At 38.2% G+C, this 22,568-nt stretch overlaps 1 protein-coding gene and 1 non-coding gene across 5 annotated transcripts in view; one reads left to right on the top strand and one right to left on the bottom strand.

The window, feature by feature from the left end:
* Positions 1–22,568, top strand: part of DLG2 (discs large MAGUK scaffold protein 2) — a 2,210,459-nt gene that overhangs the window by 104,053 nt on the left and 2,083,838 nt on the right. The window lies entirely within an intron of this gene.
* On the bottom strand, positions 15,573–15,679 carry LOC116477627 (U6 spliceosomal RNA). Its single transcript, XR_004250570.1, has one exon. It is a non-coding gene; the product is annotated as a U6 spliceosomal RNA (small nuclear RNA).

Here is a 22,568-nt window from a genome sequence, read left to right as displayed (position 1 = left end):
GTTGGTGGGACTGTAAACTAGTTCAACCATTGTGGAAGTCAGTGTGGCAATTCCTCAGGGATCTAGAACTAGAAATACCATTTGACCCAGCCATCCCATTACTGGGTATATACCCAAAGGACTATAAATCATGCTGCTATAAAGACACATGCACACGTATGTTTATTGCGGCACTATTCACAATAGCAAAGAGTTGGAACCAACCCAAATGTCCAACAACTATAGACTGGATTAAGAAAATGTGGCACATATACACCATGGAATACTATGCAGCCATAAAAAATGATGAGTTCTTGTCCTTTGTAGGGACATGGATGAAACTGGAAAACATCATTCTCAGTAAACTATCGCAAGGACAAAAAACCAAACACCGCATGTTCTCACTCATAGGTGGGAGTTGAACAATGAGAACTGATGGACACAGGAAGGGGAACATCACACTCCGGGGACTGTTGTGGGGTGGGGGGAGGGGGGAGGGGCAGCAGTAGGAGATATACCTAATGCTAAATGACGAGTTAATGGGTGCAGGAAATCAACATGGCACATGGATACATATGTAACAAACCTGCACATTGTGCACATGTACCCTAAAACCTAAAGTATAATAAAAAAAAAAAAAGAGAATTGCTCGATCCCAGGAAGTAGAGGCTGGATTGAGCTGGGATCATTCCACTGCCCTCCACCCTGGTCAACAAAGCAAGATCCTGTCTCAAAAAAATGAAATAAAATAAAAATAAAATAAAGTTAGAGAAGTACTCTTTTTGAGCCTAGCTCCTTAACTCAATATACTGTTTAAAATTTTTTAATTTTAAAAATTTTCATTTTTATTTATTTTTATTTTTAATTTTTGTGGTTACATAATAGATGTATATGTTTATGGCATATGTGAGATATTTTGATACAGGCATACAATTTGAAATTATTTCCTTAGGGCAAATTGACTGTTCATCACCTTAAGCAATTATCCCTTCTTTGTGTGACAAATAATCCAGTTATACTCTTTTAGTTATTTTTAAATGTACAATAAATTATTGTTGACTGTAGTCACCCTGCTGTGCTATCAAATACTAGATCTTATTCACTCTTTCTAACTATATTTTTGTACCCATTAATCATACCTACTTTCATCCCTCCCAGCACTTCACTACCCTTCCCAGCTTCTGGTAGCCATTGTTCTACTGTCTATCTCCATGAGTCCAATTGTTTTAATTTTTAGCTGCCAAAAATAAATGAGAACGTGCAAAATGGTCTTTCAGTGCCTGGCTTATTCAACTTTACATAATGACCTCCAGCTCCATCCATACTGGTGCGAATGACATGATCTCATTCTTTTTTTTAGGGCTGAATAGTACTCCATTGTGTATATGTACCACATTTTCTTTATTCATTCATCTGTTGAGGAACACTTAGGTTGCTTCCAAATTTTGTCTATTGTAAATAGTGCTGCAATAAACATGGGAGTGCAGATGTCTCTTCAAAATACTGATTTTCTTTCTTTTGGGTATATAGCCAGCAGTGGGATGTCTGGATCATATGGTAGTTCTATTTCTAGTTTCTTGAGGAATCTCCAAACTGTTCTCCATGGTGATTGTACTAATTTACATTCTCACTGACAGTGTGTAATGGTTCCCTTTTCTCTACATCCTCATCAGCATTTGTTATTGCCTGTCTTTTGGATAAAAGCCGTTTTAACGGGGGAGATGATAACTTATTGTAGTTTGATATTCATTTCTCTGATGTTCAGTGATGTTGAGTACCTTTTCATATACTTGTTTGCCTATTTGTATGTCTTCTTTTGAGAAATGTCTATTTAGATCTTTTTCCCATTTTTAAATTGGATTATTAAGTGTTTTCCTATAGAGTTGTTGGAGCTCCTTATATATTCTGGTTATTAATCCCTTGTCAGATGGATAGTGTATTATTCTGTTTCCACACTGCTATGAAAGGAAACTTATAATCATGGTGGGAGGGGAAACAAACACATCCTTCTTCACATGGCAGCGGGAGAGAGAACAAGGGAAGTACCAAGTGAAGTGGGAAAAAGCCCCTCACAAGACCATCAGATCTTGTGAGAACTCACTCACTGTCACGAGAATAGCACAGGAGAACTTCCCCCATGATTCAATGACCTCCCACAAAGTCCCTTCCCCAACATATGGGGATTATAATTGGGATTGTAATTCAAGATGAGATTTGGGTTGGGACACAAAGCCAGACCATATCATTCTGCCCCTGTCTCCTCCCAAATCTCATGACCTCACACTTCAAAACAAAATCTTGCCTTTCCAACAGTCACCCAATTGTCTTAACTCATTCCAGCATTAACCCAAAAGTTCAAGTTCAAAGTCTCATCTGAGATAAGGCAAGTCCCTTATGCCCGTGAGCCTGTAAAACAGAAAGCAAGTTAGATACTTCCTAGATTCAATTGGGGTACAGGCATTGGGTAAATACACCCATTCCAAATGGGAAAATTGGCCAAAACAAAGGGCTACAGACCCCATAGGAGTCTGAAATCCAATAGAACAGTCATTGAACCTTAAAGTTCCACAATGATCTCCTTTGACTCCATGTCTTACATCCAGTTCATGCTGATGCAAATGGTGGGCTCCCATGGCCTTGGGAAGCTGTGGCTTTGCAAGGTACAGCCTCCTGCCCTAGCTGCTTTCATGGCTGACATTGAATGTCTGTGGCTTTTCCACATGCAGGGTGTAAGCTGTTGGTGGATCTACCATTCTGGGGCCTGGAGGATGGTGGCCCCCTTCTCACAGCTCCACTAGGCAGTGCCCTGGTGGGGATTCTGTATGGGGGCTCCAACCCCACATTTCCCTTCCGCACTGTGCCAGCAGAGGTTCTCCATGAGGGCCCCACCCTGGCAGCAGACTTCTACCTGGACATCCAAGCATTTCTGTATGTCCTCTGAAACCTAGGAGAGGTTCCCAAACCTCAGTTCTTGTCTTCTGTGCACCTACAGAACCAACACTGTGTGGAAGCTGCCAAGGCTTGGGGTTTCCACCCTCTGAAGCAACATCCTGAGCTGTATCATGGCCCCTTTTAGCCATGGCTGGAGTGGCTGGGACACAGTCCTGAGACTGCAGGAGGGCCCTGGACCCAACCCAGAAAACAATTTTTCCTTCCTAGGCCTCGGGATCTGTGATGGGAAGGACTGCTGTGAAGCTCTCTGACATGCCCTGGAAAGATTTTCCCCATTGTCTTAGTAATTGACATTTGGCTCCTTGTTACTTATGCAAATTTCTGCACCTGGCTTGAATTTCTCCCCAGATTTTTTTTTTTCTGTCACGTTCTGCTGCAAATTCTCCAAACTTTTATGTTCTGCTTCCTTTTTAATGATTTGCCAGTTAGAAATTTGTTCTGCCAGATACCCTAAATTATTCCTGCCAAGTTTAAAGTTCCACAGATCTCTAGGGCAGGGCAAAATGGCATCAGTCTTTTTGCTAAAGGATAGCAAGAATCACCTTTTCTCTAGTTCCCAAAAAGTTCCTCATCTTCAACTGAGTCCACCTCAGCCTGAACTTAATTGTCCATATAGCATGTCCATGAGCATTTTGGTCAAAGCCATTTATTAAGTCTCTAGGAAGTTCCAAACTTTCTCACATTTTTTTGTCTTGTTCTGAGCCCTCCAAACTGTTCCAACCTCTGTCTGTTAGCCAGTTCCAAAGTTGCTTCCACCTTTTCAGATACCTTTATAGCAGTACCCCACTCTCTGTGGCACCAATTAGTCCATTCTCACACTGCTATAAAGAACTGCCTGGGACTGGGTAATTTATAAAGGAAAGGAGTTTAATTGACTCACAGTTCCACATGGCTGGGGAGGCCTCAGGAAACTTACAATCATGGCAGAAGGGGAAGCAAACACATTCTTCTTCACATGGTGGCAGGAGAGAGAAGAATGAGAGAAGTGCAGAGCAAAGTGGGGGAAAAGCCCCTCACAAAGCCATTATATCTTGTGAGAACTCACTCACTATCATAAGAACAGCATGGGGGAATCATTCCAATGATTTAATCACCTCCTACAAGGTCCCTCACCCAACACGTGGGGATTACAATTAGGATTACAACTCAAGATAAGATTAGGGTGGAGACACAGAACGAGACCATATCAGATAGTTTGCAGATATTTTCCTCCATTATGTTGGTTGTCTCTTCACTTTGTTTATTATTTTCTTTGCTGTGCAGAAACTTTTTAACTTGATGTGATTCCATCTGTCCATTTTTGCTTTGGTTGCCTGTCCTTATAGGGTACTACTCAAGAAATCTTTGCCCAGAGAAATGTCCCAGAGAGTTTCTCTGATGTTTTCTTTTAGTAATTTTATAGTTTGAAGTCTTAGTATTTAAGTCTTTAATCCATTGTGATTTGATTTTTGTATATGGCAAGAGATAGGGGTCTAATTTCATTCTTCTGCATATGAATATCCAGCTTTCCCAGCACCATTTACTGAGGAGACTATCCTTTCCTCAGTGTATGTTCTTGGCATCTTTTTCAAAAATGGATTCACTGTGGGTGTGTTGATTTCTTTCTAGGTTCTCTGTTCTGTTCCATTGGTCTGTGTTTTTTTTTTTTTTATGCCAATACCATGCTGTTTTGGTTACTATAGCTCTGTGGTATACCTTGAAGTCGAGTAATGTGATTCCTTCAGTTTTGTTATTTTTACTAAGGATAGTGTTGGTTATTCTTTGTGTGTGTGTGTATGTGTGGTTCCATATTTTTTTAGGACTATTTTTTTCTATTTCTGTGAAGAATGCCATTGGTATTTTGATAGGAATTGCATTGAACCTGGTAGACTGCTTTGGGTAGAAAGGTCATTTTAACAGTATTGATTCTTCCAATCCATGAATGGAGTATTTTTCCATTTTGTGGTGTTCTCTTTAATTTCTTTCATCAACGTTTTATAGTTCCCATTATAGAGATCTTTTACCTACTTAAAGTATTCCTAGATATTTCATTATTTTTCATAACTATTGTAAATGGGATTGAGTTCTTGATTTTATTCTCAGTTTGATCATTATCGGTGTACAGAAATGCTACTGGCTGGGTGGGGTGGCTCATGCCTGTAATCACAGCACTTTGGGAAGCTGAGATGGGGTGATTGCTGGGGCCAGAAGTTCAAGACCAGGCTGGGCAGTATGAAGAGACCCCATCTCCACCAAATATATAAAAAAAAAAATTAGCCAGGTATATTAGTCCGTTTTCATGCTGCTGATAAGACATACCTGAGACTGGGCAATTTACAAAAGAATGGGGTTTATTGGACTTACAGTTCCATGTGGCTGGGGAGGCCTCACAATCATGGTGGAAGGTGAAAGGCACATTTCACATGGTGGCAACAAGGGAAGAGAGCTTGTGCTGGAAAACTCCCCCTTATAATAACCATCAGGTCTCATGAGACTTACTGCAGCATAGAAAGACCTGACCCCATGATTAAATTACCTCCCACCAGGCCCCTTCCACAACACGTGGGAATTCAAGATGAGGTTTGGATGAGCCAAACCATATTATTCCACCCCGACCCCTCCCAAATCTTATATCCTCACATTTCAAAACCAACCATGCCTTCCCAACAGTTCCCCAAAGTCTTAACTCATTTCAGCATTAACAAAAGTCCACAGTCCAAAGTCTCATCTGAGATAAGGCAAGTCCCTTCTACCTATGAGTCTGTACAATCAAAAGCAAGCTAGTTACTTTTTAGATGCAACAGGGGTACAGGTGTTGGGTAAGTACAGACATTCCAAATAGGAGACATTGGCCAAAACAAAGAGGCTACAGGCCCAATGCAAGTCCGAAATCCAGTGTGGCAGTCAAATCTTAAAGCTCCAAAATGATCCCCTTTGACTCCATGTTTCACATCCAGGTCACTCTGATGCAAGAAGGGGGTTCCTATGGTCCTGGGCACCTCTGCCCCTGTGGTTTTTCAGGGTACAGCCTCCATCCTGGCTAATTTCACAGGCTGGCATTGTCTGCAGCTTTTCCAGGTGCTTGGTGCAGGCTGTTGGTGAATCTACCATTCTGGGGTCTGGAGGATGGTGGTCCTCTTCTAGCAGCTCCACTAGGCAGTGCCCCAGTAGGGACTCTGTGTGGGGGCTCCAACCCCACATTTCCCTTCTGCACTGCCCTAGTGGAGGTTCTCCATGAGGGCCCTGCCCTTGCAGCAAACTTCTATCTGGGTATCCAGGTGTTTTCATATGTCTTCTGAAATCTGGGAGGAGGTTCCAAAACCTAAATTCTTGACTTCTGTGCACCCACAGGCTCAACATCACGTGGAAGCTGCCAAGGCTTGGGGCTTCTACCCTCTGAAACAACGGCCTGAGCTGTACCTTGGCTCGTTTTAGTCATGGCTGGAGCAGCTGGGACACAGGGACCAAGTCCCTAGACTGTAAACAACAGAGGGTCCCTGGGCCTGGCCCACCAAGCCATGTTTTCCTCCTAGGCCTCTGGACCTGTGATGGGAGAGGCTGCTGTGTAGATCTCTGACATGCGTTGGAGACATTTTCCCCATTGTCTTGGGGATTAACATTTGGCTCCTTGTTGCTTATGAAAATTTCTGCAGCCAGCTTGAATTTATCCTCAGAAAATGGGTTTTTCTTTTCTATCACATTGTCAGGCTGCAAATTTTCCAAACTTTTGTGCTCTGCTTCCCTTATAAAATTGAATGCCTTTAATAGCACCCAAGTCACCTCTTGAATGCTTTGCTGCTTAGATATTTCTTCTGCCAGATATCTTAAATCATTCCTCTCTTAATTTGAAAGTTCCACAGATCTCTAGTGCAGGAGCCAAATGCTGCCAGTCTCTTTGCTAAAGCACAACAGTAGTCACCTTTGCTCCAGTTCCCAACAAGTTCCTCATCTCCATCCGAGACCACCTCAGCCTGGACCTTATTGTCTATATCACTATCAGGGTTTTGGTCAAAGCCATTCAAGAAGTCTCTAGGAAGTTCCGAACTTTCCCACATTTTCCTGTCTTCTTTGAGCCCTCCAAACTGTTCCAACTTTGCTCGTTACCAAGTTCCAAAGTCACTTCCACATTTTCAGGTATCTTTTCAGCATTGCCCCACTCTGCTGGTATCAATTTACTGTATTAGTCTGTTTTCACGCTGCTGATAAAGACACACCTGAGACTGGGTAATTTACAAAAGAAAGAGATTTATCTGGACTTACAGTTCCACGTGGCTGCGGAAGCCTTGCAATCATGGTGTAAGGCAAGGAGGAGCAAGTCACATCTTACGTGGATGGTGACAGGCAAAGGGAAAAAAACTTGTGCAGGGAAACTCTCCTTATAATAACCATCAGATCTTGTGAGACTTACTTCACTATCATGAGAACAGCACAGGAAAGACCTGCCTCCATGATTCAGTTATCTCCCACTGGGTCCATCCCACAACACATGGGAATTCATGACGAGATTTGGGTGGGGACACAGCCAAGCCATATCACCAGGTATGGTGGCATGTGCCTGTAGTCCCAGCTACTTGGGAGGATCACTTGAGTCCCAGAGTTCAAGACTGCAGTGAATGAGCTATGATTGTGCCATTGCACTTCAGCCTGGGTGACAGAGTGAGACCTCGTCTCTTAAAAAAAAAAAAAAAAAAGAAAGAAATGCTACTGATTTTTATACATTGATTTTGCATCCTGAACATTTGCTGAATTTGTTTACCAAAGCTTTGGGGTTTTCTATGTGTATGATCATATCATCACCAAGAAGAGATCATTTGACTTCCTCTTTTTCAATTTGGATGCTGTTTATTTCTTTCTACTTCCTGATTGCCCTGGCTAGGACTTCTAGTATTATGTTGAACAGGAGTGGTGAAAGTAGGAGTCATTGTCTTGTTTCAGTTTTAGGGGGAATGCCTTCAAATTTTCCACATTCAGTGTGATGTTGGCTATAGGTTCATCATATATGGCTTTTATTATTTTGAGGTAAGTTCCTCCTATGCCTATCTTGGGGAGGGTTTTTTTTTAAATCATGATAGGATGTTGAATTTTATTGAATGTCTTTTCTGCATCTATTGGGATGATCATATCATTTTTTCATTTTAATTATCTTTATATGATGAGTCACATTTATTGATTTACATATATTGAAATACTCTTGCATCTCTGGAATAAACCCTACTTGATCATGGTGTATTGTCTTTTTGATGTGCTGTTGGATTTGGTTTTCTCATATTTTTTGAGGGTTTGTATATCTATTTTCATCAGGGTTACTGGTCTGTAGTTTTTCCTTTTTTTGTTATGTCTTTGCCTGCCTTTCATATCAAGGTGGTACTGGTTTCATAGGATGAGTTAGGGAGGATTTCCTTCCCTCAATTTTTTGGAACAGTTTCAGTAGGACTGATACTGTTTCTTTTTTGTACTTTTGGTAGAATTCAGCTGTGAATCCCTCCAGTCCTGGGTTTTCCTTTATTGGGAAAGTTTTTATTACTGATTCAATCTCACTACTCATTTTGTTCTTTTTAGGGTTTCTATATTTTCAGGGTTCAATCTCGGAAGGTTCTGTGTGTTCAGGAATTTATTCATTTCCTCTAGGATTTCTAGTTTGTCAGTGTAGAGATGTTCCTAGTAGTTTCTGATTATCAATTGTGTTTCTGTGGTTTCAGTTATAATGTCTCCTTTTTTAAATTTCTGATTGAATTGTCTCTCTTCTTGGCCAATCTAGCTAGTGTTCTATCAATTTTGTTTATATTTACAGAAAACAAACTTTTCATTTGGTTGATTCTTTTTTTTTGGTCTCAATTTCATTTAATTCTGCTCTGATCTTTGAAATTTTTCATTCTGCTAGTTGCGGTTTTGGTTGCCTCTTACTCTTCTAGTTCCTTGAGGTGCAATGTTAGGTTGTTAATTTGTGATCTTTCTGTCCTTTAGATGTAGAAATTTATTGCTCAAAACTTCCCTGTCAGTCTTTTCTTATATCCCAGAGGTTTTGGTACATTGTGTCTGTTTTTATTCATTTCCAAAAGTTTTTAAATTTACATCTTAATTTTGTCCTGGCCCAAAGATTATTCAGGAGAAGATTGTTCAGTGTTCATGTGTTTGTATATTTTTGAGAGTTCCTCTTAGAATTGATTTCTAGTTGTATTCCACTGTGGTCTGAGAAATGACTTGATATGATAATTAAGATTTATCAGAGAGAGTCAATGTATTTGATTAGGAAAAGTAAATGGTAAATAGAATGTAATCAGGGCAATTATTGGGATTTCACTCTGTGAATTACAGAATATTTTAGTGCTATTTGGAAACAAATTACATAACCTTACTTTGTAGTCAAGGAGAACTGATTCTATTTCTTTCTTGTCATATTCTGTTAGACTTGAACTATATCTAGACTGTGATAAGGATTTAGTATCATGCTTTTTTACTCATCACAAACCAGATCTTCAACTCCTATATTCTCATAACCATTTATGGATAGAAGATTAATGAAACCTCACAAATTTCTACTATATGAATGAGAACCTAGCAAACAGGATAACTATGTTATCATAACACAAAAACAAAGCCAGTGTTGCCACTTCTAGTCAGTTCTTGTATTACCCTGTTGTTTCTCTCTACATGATTGAAAATGAACACATGAAAGACTGATCTGAAAATCAATAATAATAGTAGTAACCCATATTATTTTGATCACTTGCTAGATTCAAGGTATTATGAATTAAGCATTAAGATGGACACTATTAATATCCTTAATTTTCAGATGAAGAAATCAAGTCTTAAGACTAAGAGGTTTACAAAATGAAAAGTGATGATTTAGGAATTGCTGAAATTTACACAGCTAGTAAGTTGTGGAACAGAGATTCAATCAAGTCTGTTTGACACAAAAGTCCAAGTTTAACCACGTATTAATCACACCTACACACGTTCTTGCCATCATAAAATGTTTAGGTCCACTACTCACAGTATCTGCCCCCATTAGAGAACTCATATTCCATTAATTTACTGTGTCGTATAAACAAGATATAGTTTCAAAATTAGAATAATCTAGGCTTACACTCAACAATTCTCTTACTGAATGGACTAGGTCAAAATTAGTTAGTTAAACGTGACTCTGACTTCTCCCTTTGTCTTTTATATTCCAACAATCAAATTATATTTTCTACCAACTCCAGTTATCTGACTACAGCCATACCATCCACCAAACTATTTTCAATATTGTCTTGACAGTCCACCTTATCACTCACAAATATAGATGATTCTATAGTTCCCAACTCTCAATTTTTACCTTAGCTCCCAGAAATCCTCCAACCAAGTAATTCAAGAAGATGATAGATGTACAACAAATGTGTATTTTCTTGAATTATTTTCCTCCAACCAAATAATTCAAGAAGATTATTGGTGTACAGCAAAAGTATATATTTCCAGAGAGCTCAATATGAAACCTCTGCCCAGTACATAGGGGGAGTGCCTCCTTCCTGAAACTCAGATACACTGAAACCAAGAGCACGTGAAAACTAAGGTAAGCAACAGAAAGAGACATTTTTAAAGATTTAAACATCATTTAACAACTCTGTTTAAAACAAAACAGCTAATGCGTAGAGAAAACAAGTTGTAAAAATACATGAGGAATGATAACTGTTTAGTATTCACTATTCCAAAAAGTGCTATAAGAATCTGTTAGAGGAATGATAACTGTTTAGTATTCACTGTTCCAAAAAGTGCTGTAAGAATCTGTAAAGTACCTATACCCAGAGATGAAAGCACTTTCCACCAGGAAAGTTAGAGAAGATGTCAAAATATGAAAGTTGAATTGTATTGAAAAGTAAGATGAAGTAATAAAAGCATATTCAAAAATTTCCCCTATCTGATTTCATTCACAGATATTGCCAGTTGACGTATTCCCTGACTCTTTAAACCTAGGTGTATCTGGGCTCTCTTTCACATCCACTAATGAGCTGTAAAAACTGGGGAAAATTATGTAACTACCAGGAGCCTTACATTTCTGCATTTGTTAACAGGGATACTAGTACCTATCTTACAAAGTTGATGTGAGGATTAAAGACAGTGTTTATAATGCATCTGGCACAGTGCCTAACAAACACACACACAGAGGAAATGATACCTATAATTATTATAAATTATATAAGAACAAGAAGGACATGAATAAATCTGAGTTTTAAAAATTACTCTGCAAGGGTCTGAAAGATGTATTACAAGGGAGAAGAAACCAGTAGTTGGAAAAACACCCAGAAGGTGTTCAAAAGAAAACTAAATTGTTCAAAAGAAAACTAATGAATACTTCAACTGAAGAAGAAACAATGAGGATGGGGAACAGAAGATGACCTTGAAAGATATTTAGAAAGGTAATTAATAGGACTTGGTAACTAATCAGATTTGGGGGATTTGGGAGATTTTTGGATAATGAAGAACAGCCATTAGAAATATCAATAGGTTAAATATAAGACATATCAAATAGGTGTTGTTTTTTTTTGAATAACAAAAAGATACTTCTAACACCATGACAGCAAGACCAGTCTGGTGGGAGAAGTGAATGGTATGAGCCTAAAGAAAGGTGGGGTAGATCAAAACAGAGATTAAGACATGGAAGGAGCTATCAGAAAGTAGAAGTTTGTACCTTGCTGGTGATTAAATGGGGAGGCAGGAAGACATACTAGTGAAAGATAAGTGCTCATTGAAGATACTACCATTACTTAAAAAGAACCCCAAAACTCATAGAGCTAATTAACTTTAAGGTTTCAAACGATAAGTTCATGTGAAATAGTATTGGTTTGCTCAGTATTGACATCCCAAATTTGTCTCTTGAAGTACAAAATCTGGCTTGATTTTTAAAATCCATGTTTAACTTTTTTCTTTTGGTTCAATTAAAAACTCTATTTTTAAGTTTTAAAATTTCTTTAGATTTAGAGGGTACATGTGCAAGTCTGCTATATGCGTATATTGTATGATGTTGAGGTTTGGGCTTCTAATGATCCCATTGCTAATTGAACTTATTACCCAGTAAGTAGTTTTTCAACCCTTTCTCCCTTCCCTCCCTTTCCCCTTCTAGAATCCCCAGTGTTTATTTTTTCCCATCTTTTTGGCCATGTACACTCAATGTTTAGCTCCCACTGATAAGTGAGAATATGCTATATTTTGTTTTCTCTTTCTGTGTTAATTCATTTAGAATAATGGCCTCCAGCTGCACCCATGTTGGAGCAAAGGTCATGATTTTGTTCTTTTTTATGGCTGTCTAGTGTTCCATGGTGTATACGTACCACATTTAATTTGCCCAGTTTACCGTTGATGGGCAACTGGGTTGATTCCATGTTTTTGCTGTTGTAAATAGTGCTGCAGTAAATAAAATGAGTGCAGGAGTTTTTTTGGTAGAGCAGTTTATTTTCCTTTTGGTATATACCCAGTAATGGGATTGCTGGGTCAAATGATAGTTTCATTTTCAGTTCTTTGAGAAATCTCCACACTGCTTTCCAAGGGACTAAACTAATTTATATTCCCACCAATAGTGTATAAGCATTCCCTTTTTTCTGCAACCTCACCAACATCTGTTATTTTTTGACTTTTTATTAAAAAGTTGTTACTAAAGAAGTTGGTATTAGTATGACATGTATCACATTGAGCAAGAATAAACCTGGCTAGGAGACTGATTTATTAAATGATGGTTTTATCCATTTTTGACAGTGATAGTAAAGTAGGCACTGTTTAACTCAAGATATGTTATCTATAAATATGGTTATATTATTTATAGAGAAAGGTCACAGTATAATATTTATAGATACAGTATCCAAAGGCACTTAATTATTTGATGAAGATAGTCAAATATTCATTTTTAAATATCTCAACCCTTGTTTTAGAATAAAAACTGTATGCATTCCACTCTACAGTTAACTTCAGCATAGTCACTTCAACTAAAGTACTTATCCATTGTGTTCTATCTACTTCTTTGCTAAAGGAATGGTGAGAACCCCTTAGTAGTGTGGCCAAGAAAATAATCTTTGCTTTGCACCAAGTTGGAGTTCTTGATTATTGCTATTTTTTGAATCCCTTCCTGCTAGTTCCACAGAAATCTTTCATTTGATGCCCTTTCTCCTGTGCTTATTGCTGTACCTGTTCTTTGGCAATGGACAGGGGAAAAGAGCCACTCCCTCACTGCAATCCACACTGAAAATGGATCTCCTATTATATAATATTATGATCCTTCCTGAGAAACACCGTGAAAGCGCAGTCAACAATTTTTATTTTGCACATTGGTATGAACAATTAATACTTCATTTTGAAGCTTCAAATATTTACCAGCCTGGGCAACATAGTAAGACCCCATCTCTGCAAAAAACAAGAAATTAGCCAGGCTTGGTGGCACGTGCCTGTAGTCCTAATGCCTGTAGTCCTAGCTATTTGGGAGGCTGAGGCTGGAGGATCGCTTGAGCCCAGGAGTTTGAGGCTGCAGTGAGCTATAATCCCACCACTGCACTTTAGCCTGGGCAACAGAGTGTCTCTAACCAAAAAAAAAAAAAAAAAAAAAAAAAAGAGAATCTTCAAACGTTCACAGTGTCAGTGTGTTGGAAAATCCCTATTTGGTGTTTGAATAAATGAAATATTTAATCTTAATAAAGGATGAAGCCTCAGTGATAAATTTCCAAGACATGCATAATCCCTTATATTGCATTCTTGAAAGATATCATTTAGGTTCTACTTGATTACTTGCAGTAATGGGATGCTCAGTCTCTGAGGCAACCCATTTTATTGTTAGATGGGTTTAGTTGTTAAATTGTTATAATCTCTGCTCTAAGACAGATGCCCTTGAATTCTTGAAATTAATAAATCTATTGGCTTCTTACTGTTCTTAGGATTAAGACATATTTCTTTTTTTAAAATTTTATTATTATTATACTTTAAGTTTTAGGGTACATGTTCACAACCTGGAGGTTTGTTACATATGTATAAATGTGCCATGTTGGTGTGCTGCACCCATCAACTCCTCATTTAGCATTAGGTATATCTCCTAATGCTATCCCTCCCCCCTCCCCCCACCCCACAACAGTTCCCGGTGTGTGATGTTCCCTTTCCTGTGTCCATGTGTTCTCATTGTTCAATTCCCACCTATGAGTGAAAACATGCGGTGTTTGTTTTTTTGTCCTTGCGATAGTTTGCTGAGAAGGATGGTTTCCAGCTTCATCCATGTCGCTACAAAGGACATGAACTCATCATTTTTATGGCTGTGTAGTATTCCGTGGTGTATATGTGCCACATTTTCTTTTATTATTTTTTTATTTTTTAATTTTATGTTATTATTATTATAATACTTTAAGTTTTAGGGTACATGTGCACAATGTGCAGGTTTGTTACATATGTATCCATGTGCCATGTTGGTGTGCTGCACCCATTAAATCGTCATTTAGCATTAGGTATATCTCCTAATGCTATCCTTCCCCGCTCCCCGCACCCCACAACAGTCCCCGGAGTGTGATGTTCCCTTACCTGTGTCCATGTGTTCTCATTGTTCAATTCCCACCTATGAGTGAGAACATGTGGTGTTTGGTTTTGTCCTTGCGATAGTTTACTGCGAATGATGGTTTCCAGTTTCATCCATGTCCCTACAAAGGACATGAACTCATCATTTTTTATGGCTGCATAGTATTCCATGGTGTATATGTGCCACATTTTCTTAATCCAGTCTATCGTTGTTGGATATTTGGGTTGGTTCCAACTCTTTGCTATTGTGAATAGTGCCGCAATAAACATATGTGTGCATGTGCCTTTATAGCAGCATGATTTATAGTCCTTTGGGTATATACCCAGTAATAGGATGGCTGGGTCAAATGGTATTTCTAGCTCTAGATCCCTGAGGAATCACCACACTGACTTCCACAATGGTTGAACTAGTTTACAGTCCCACCAACAGTGTAAAAGTGTTCCTATTTCTCCACATCCTCTCCAGCACCTGTTGTTTCCTGACTTTTTAATGATGGCCATTCTAACTGGTGTGAGATGGTATCTCATTGTGGTTTTGATTTGCATTTCTCTGATGGCCAGTGATGATGAGCATTTTTTCGTGTGTCTTTTGGCTGCATAAATGTCTTCTTTTGAGAAGTGTCTGTTCATGTCCTTTGCCCACTTTTTGATGGGGTTGTTTGTTTTTTTCTTGTAAAGTTGTTTGAGTTCATTGTAGATTCTGGATATTAGCCCTTTGTCAGATGAGTAGGTTGAGAAAATTTTCTCCCATTTTGTAGGTTGCCTGTTCACTCTGATGGTAGTTTCTTTTGCTGTGCAGAAGCTCTTTAGTTTAATTAGATCCCATTTGTCAATTTTGGCTTTTGTTGCCATTGCTCTTGGTGTTTTAGACATGAAGTCCTTGCTCATGCCTAAGGATTAAGACATATTTCTTATCCTGGCCTATCAGTTCTTCCTGGTATGGCTTCTGCCTACCTCTTTAGCCTCTCGTATTGTATGATTCTTTTCTTAAGCAATCACTTCTAGCCAGACTGTCCTTCTTTTAGTTTTTCTTTCTTTGTTTTACCTTCTATAGAGCCTTTTCTTTTGCTTTCCTTCATCCTAGGTAGCTCTCTTCCTAATTTTCTTTCAGCTTTCACAAAACTAACCTTTTTTTTTAAATTAAAAATATGGAACACTCCATGAATTTGTGTGTCATCCTTGCGTAGGGGCCCTGCTAATCTTCTCTGTATCATTCCAATTTTAGTATGTGTGCTGCTGAAGTGAGCACCAAACTAATGTTTGTCTTTTAGATCTCAGCACAATCATTTCTTTAATTAAGCATTCCATGATCTGCCTCATTAGATCAAATTCTCCAGTTATATGCATTCATAGTGCTCTGTAATTCTTTGTAGCTTATATCACAGTTGTGATTTTAATTCATCAGTGATTCATAGATTAATGCCTTTTAAACCTCTATCCCAGTATTTTCGTTCACTACGTATCATCAGCATTTATCACAGGACCTGACTCATGGCAGGTGTGCAGTACATATTTGTTGAATAAAATAAGTGAAAATAATAATAGGTCTGCATTTTAGATACGTCGGAAGATATCGGTTCTTCAGTGTGACAATACTTTAAAAAGACAAAGAATGTGTCTTTGTCTTTCAGATGAAAAAGCTATACATATCCTGTCCTTAGATTGTCTTTCCTCTGACAAACCAGAGCCCTCCACCATCCTGGTTGCTTGCTCTCCTCTGCAAGCATTCGGGTTAGTCAATGTGCCTTGTACTGTATAGTAAGACACTTATTTCTTAAAGTAATGCACAACATTTGAGAATTCCTTTAGGTTCCAAAAATTTATGTTAGAATAAGAAATAGCTTTTATGAGATTAGCCTTTAGAGTATGATTTTAAGCTTTTGGTTTATTTTACATGCAGTTGTTTAATTTCCATATAGGTCATCTTTTGAAGAAAAACTCTTGGTCTCTGTTAGATTTATTTCTTTTCAGGACTCAGGTATAGATAGGCATGGGATTCCTTGAACCATGATTAAAAGACATTTATTTCTGTAAGCCGTAAAAATCACTGTGAAATTTTTTGTGTAAGTGAAATCATGAACTTCAAAATCAGTAATATGCAGTAAATATTTCTTGGGCAGCATTTCACAATAAAAACTCATATTCACCCTTGTGATTTAGGAGGAAACAATGAAAGTTGCAGCATGTACAAATTAAAGACTGAAATAAACTATACTATTACTTTTTTATATGCTTCAACATCAACATAGTCAATATATATACATGTTGGTCATTGTTAGCCTTTCTCATCTAGATTAGATAACAAGTTAATATATGTTTATTGCTTGCTTGTCTACTATCTGTCAGATGCTAAGCTAGGTGCTATTTTACTGTCTCAGAATAATAGCTCATTTTTGTGTTTATAAAGTTAATACAGTTTCAAAGTAGAACATTTGGAAAATACAGAGAACACAAATACTTTTACCCTCTACTGTTAACACTTTGGTATGTATGTTTTAATTTAATATTCATTTAATAACTATTGAGTGCATATAATTTGCCATCAATTGTTCTAGAAACTAGAGATATATCAGTTAACAAAATAGATGAAATTCTTGTTCTTAGGGAGCTTACAACCTAGTGAGGAGAGATATAAAATAAATAAAGTATTTAATAGGTCAGCTGGTAAGCACCACAAAAAATAAAACAGAGTGGGGGATAAAGAACATACCTAAGGTGGAAAGGAAAGGCATTTCTAATAAAGTGACATTGATTAGAGAGCCAAATGACTTGAGAGAGGTATAGGGTTAAACAGGCAGAGGGAATAGCAAGTGCAAGGGCCTTGTGGCAGGAGTGTACATGGTGTAGATGGCATATTGGAGAAACATCAAGTATGTCACTGTGGCTGCAGCAGAGTGAGCAAAGGAGGGATCTGACTTGTGTTTAAAAAGATCCACTGCCAAGCTGGATGGAGAATGACTTTGACAAGTTGACAGAAGTAAGCTTCACATGATTGGTAATAACAAACTTCTCCGAGCTAAAGGAGGATGTTTGAACCCATTGCAAAGAAGCTAAAAACCTTGAAAAAAGATTAGATGAATGGCTAACTAGAATAAACAGCATAGAGAAGACCTTAAATGACCTGATGGAGCTGAAAACCATGGCACGAGAGCTACATGATGCATGCACAAGCTTCAGTAGCTGATTTGATCAAGTAAAAGAAAGGGTATCAGTGATTGAAGAAAAAATGAATGAAATGAAGCAAGAAGAGAAGTTTAGAGAAAAAAGAGTGAAAAGAAATGAACAAAGCCTCCAATAACTATGGGACTGCATGAAAAGACCAAATCTACGTCTGATTGGTGTAATGGAAAGTGATGGGGAGAATGGAAGCAAGTTGGAAAACACTCTGCAGGGTATTATCCAGGAGAACTTCCCAGACCTAGCAAGGCAGGCCAACATTCAAATTCAGGAAATACAGAGAATACCACAAAGATACTCCTTGAGAAGAGCAACTACAAGACACATAATTGTCAGATTCACCAAAGTTGAAATGAAGGAAAAAATGTTAAGGGCAGCTAGAGAGATTGGGTAACCCACAAAGGGAAGCCCATCACACTAACAGCTGATCTCTCAGCAGAAACTCTACAAGCCAGAAGAGAGTGGGGGCCAATATTCAACTTTCTTAAGGAAAAGAATTTTCAACTCAGAGTTTCATATCCAGCCAAACTAAGCTTCATAAGTGAAGGAGAAATAAAATCCTTTACAGACAAGCAAATGCTGAGAGATTTTGTCACCACCAGGCCTGCCTTACAAGAGCTCCTGAAAGAGGCACTAAAAATGGAAAGGAACAACCAGTACCAGCCCCTGCAAAAACATGCCAAATTGTAAAGACCATTGATGCTAGGAAGAAACTGCATCAACTAACAAGCAAAATAACCAGCTAACATCATAATGACAGGATCAAATTCACACATAACAATATTAAGCTTAAATGTAAATGGGCTAAATGGCCCAATTAAAAGACACAGACTGGCAAATTGGATAAAGAGTCAAGACCCATCAATGTGCTGTACACAGGAGACCCATCTAATGTGCAGACACACACATAGGCTTAAAATAAAGGGATGGAGGAACATCTACCAACAAAATGGAAAACAAAAAATGCAGGGTTACAATCCTAGTCTCTGATAGACTTTAAACCAACAAAGATCAAAAGAGACAAAGAAGGCCATTACATAATGGCAAAGGGATCAATTCAACAAGAAGAGCTAACTATTGTAAATATATATGCACCCAATACAGGAGCACCCAGATTCATAAAGCAAGTCCTTAGAGATCTACAAAGAGACTTAGACTCCCACAAAATAATAATGGGAGACTTTAACACCCCACTGTCAACATTAGACAGATCAATGAGGCAGAAAGTTAACAAAGATATCCAGGACTTGAACTCAGCTCTGCACCAAGCAGATCTAATAGACATCTACAGGACTCTCAACCCCAAATCAACAGAATATACATTCTTCTCAGCACCACATCGCACTTATTCCAAAATTGACCACATAGTTGGAAGTAAAGCACTCCTCAGCAAATGTAAAAGAACAGAAATTATAACAAACTGTCTCTCAGACCACAGTGCAATCAAATTAGAACTCAGGATTAAGAAACTCAGCAAAAATCACACAACTACATAGAAACTGAACAACCTGCTCCTGAATGATTACTGGGTACATAATGAAATAAAAGCAGAAATAAAGATGTCCTTTGAAACCAATGAGAACAAAGACACAACATACCAGAATCCCTGGGACATATTTAAAGCACTGTGTAGAGGGAAATTTATAGCACTAAATGCCCACAAGAGAAAGGAGGAAAGATCTAAAATTGAAACCCTAACATCACAATTAAAAGGACTAGTGAAACAAGAGCAAACACATTCAAAAGCTAGCAGAAGCCAAGAAATAACTAAGATCAGAGCAGAATTGAAGGAGACAGAGACACAAAAAACCCTTCAAAAAATCAATGAATCCAGGAGGTGGATTTTTGAAAAGATCCACAAAATGGATAGACCACTAGCAAAACTAATAAAGAAGAAAAGAGAGAAGAATCAAATAGATGCAACAAAAACTGATAAAGGGGATATCACCACTGATCCCACAGAAATACAAACTACCATCAGAGAATACTATAAACACCTCTATGCAAATAAACTAGAAAATCTAGAAGAAATGGATAAATTCCTCGACACACACACCCTCCCAAGACTAAACCAGGAAAAAGTTAAATCTCTTAATAGACCAAAAACAGGTTCTGAAATCGATGCAATAATTAATACCCTACCAACAAAAAAAGTCCAGGACCAGATGGATTCACAGCTGGATTCTACCAGAGGTACAAGGAGGAGCTAGTACCATCCCTTCTGAAACTATTCCAATTGATTGAAAAAGAGGTAATCCTCCCTAACTCATTTCATGAGGCCAGCGTCATCCTGATACCAAAGCCTGGCAGAGACACAACAAAAAAATATAATTTTAGACCAATATCCCTGATGAACATCGATGCAAAAATCCTTAACAAAATATTGGCAAACCGAATCCAGCAGCACATCAAAAATCTTATCTACCACGATCAAGTGGGCTTCATCCCTGGGATGCAAGGCTGCTTCAACATATGCAAATCAATAAACGTAATCCATCATATAAAAAGAACCAAAGACAAAAACCACATAATTATCTCAATAAATGCAGAAAAGCCTTTGAAAAAATTCAACAGCCCTTCATGCTAAAAACTCTGAATAAACTAGGTATTGATGGGACATATCTCAAAATAATAAGAGCTATTTATGACAAACCCACAGCCAATATCATACTGAATGGGCAAAAACTGGAAGTATTCTCTTTGAAAACTGGCGCAAGACAGGGTTGCCCTCTCTCACCACTCCTATTCAACAGTGTTGGAAGTTCTGGCAGGGCAATCAGGCAGGAGAAAGAAATAAAGAGTATTCAATTAGGAAAAGAGGAAGTCAAATTGTTCCTATTTGCAGATGACATAATTGTATATTTAGAAAACCCCATCGTCTCAGCCCAAAATCTCCTTAACCTGATAAGCAACTTCAGCAAAGTCTCAGGATACAAAATCAATGTGCAAAAATCACAAGCATTCTTATACACCAATAACAGACAAACAGAGAGCCAAATCATGAGTGAACTTCCATTCACAATTGCTTCATAGAGAATAAAATACCTAGGAATCTAACTTACAAGGGATGTGAAGGATCTCTTCAAGGAGAACTACAAAGCACTGCTCAACAAAATAAAAGAGGATGCAAACAAATGGAGGAACATTCCACGCTCATGGATAGGAAGAATCAATATTGTGAAAATGGCCATAATATCCAAGGTAATTTATAGATTCAATGCCGTCCTCATCAAGCTACCAATGACTTTCTTCACAGAATTGGAAAAAGCTACCTTAAAGTTCATATGGAACCAAAAAAGAGCCTGCATTGCCAAGACAATCATAAGCCCAAAGAACAAAGCTGGAGGCACCATGTTACCTGACTTCAAACTATACTACAAGGCTACAGTAACCAAAACAGCATGGTACTGTTACCAAAACAGAGATATAGATCAATGCAACAAAACAGAGCCCTCAGAAATAATACCACACATCTACCACCATCTGATATTTGATAAACCTGACAAAAATAAGAAATGGGGGAAGGTTTGCCTCTTTAATAAATGGTGCTGGGAAAACTGGCTAGCAATATGTAGAAAGCTGAAACTGGATCCCTTCCTTACACCTTATACAGAAACTAATTCAAGATGGATTAAAGACTTAAATGTTAGACCTAAAACCATAAAAACCCTAGAAGAAAACCTAGGCAATACCATTCAGGACATAGGCATGGGCAAGTACTTCATGACTAAAACACCAAAAGCAATGGCAACAAAAGCCAAAATAGACAAATGGGATCTAATTAAACTAAAGAGCTTCTGCACAGCAAAAGAAACTACCATCAGAGTGAACAGGCACCATACAGAATGGGAGAAAAATTTTGCAATCTACTCATCTGACAAAGGGCTAATATCCAGAATCTACAATGAACTTAAACAAATTTACAAGAAAAAAAATCAAACAACCCCCCTCAAAAAGTGGGCAGAGGATATGAACAGACACTTCTCAAAAGAAGACATTTATGCAGCCAACAGGCACATGAAAGAATGCTCATCATCACTGGCCCTCCTCGTCCTCCTCCTTCTCCTCCTTCTTGAGACAGGGTCTCAGTGTGTTGCTCAGGCTGGAGTACAGTGGCATGATCATAGCTCACTGCAGCCTCAATCTCCAGGGCTCAAGTGATCCTCATGCCTCAGTCTCCTGAATAGCTGGGACTACAGATGTGTGCCACCATGCCCAACTAATTTTTTGATTTTTAGTAGAAATAAGGTCTTGCTATGTTGCCTGGCTCGGTCTTGAACTCCTGAACTCAATCCATCCTCCCACCTTAGGCTCCCAAGGTGTTGGGATTACAGGCACGGGCCACCATTCCTGGTCTTTGTTTGTTTTCTTATAAGGCCACCAGTTTCACTCCCATGATAACCCATTAATCTATCAATAGGATTAATTCATTCATGAAGGCAGAACCTTCATTATCCAATCACCTTTTAAAAACCCTACTGTTCAATTCTGCCATATTGCAGATAAGTTTCAACTTACATTTTGGAGGGAACATTCAAACAATAGCACCCATCCTGGATACTTTGTGAATAGGCTATATGGGAAAACAGGGAGACTGGTTAGAAGTCAACTGCAATGGAAAAAGAAAGAGAATATAGTGACTCGGATCAAAGAGTTGAGAAGTGGCTGGATACAAAATATATATTGTCATTAGAATTTGTTGATGGATCAAAGTACGGGAGTAAGAAAAGAAGTGTCAAGAAAAGTATTTTCCTTCAGTCTTTTAAAACTTAACCTTAAAAAGTTTGAATGCAAAAAAGTATAAAATATAATGGTACAGTGTAGTTGCTGTACAGTGTAATAATCACCTCTGTAGGTATCCCTGAAATAGTTTGGTTTGCTTGTTTATGAATGTTATATAAATTGAATAATACTTTATGTATTCTTTTGTTTCTTTCTTCTTCATACTGGAGTATGCTTAT

Source organism: Hylobates moloch, unplaced genomic scaffold, assembly GCF_009828535.3.
Source record: "Hylobates moloch isolate HMO894 unplaced genomic scaffold, HMol_V3 SCAFFOLD_11, whole genome shotgun sequence".
Lineage (NCBI taxonomy): Eukaryota > Metazoa > Chordata > Mammalia > Primates > Hylobatidae > Hylobates > Hylobates moloch.
The sequence above is the reverse complement of the archived record's forward strand: the minus strand, read 5'-3'. Positions and strand labels throughout refer to the sequence as shown.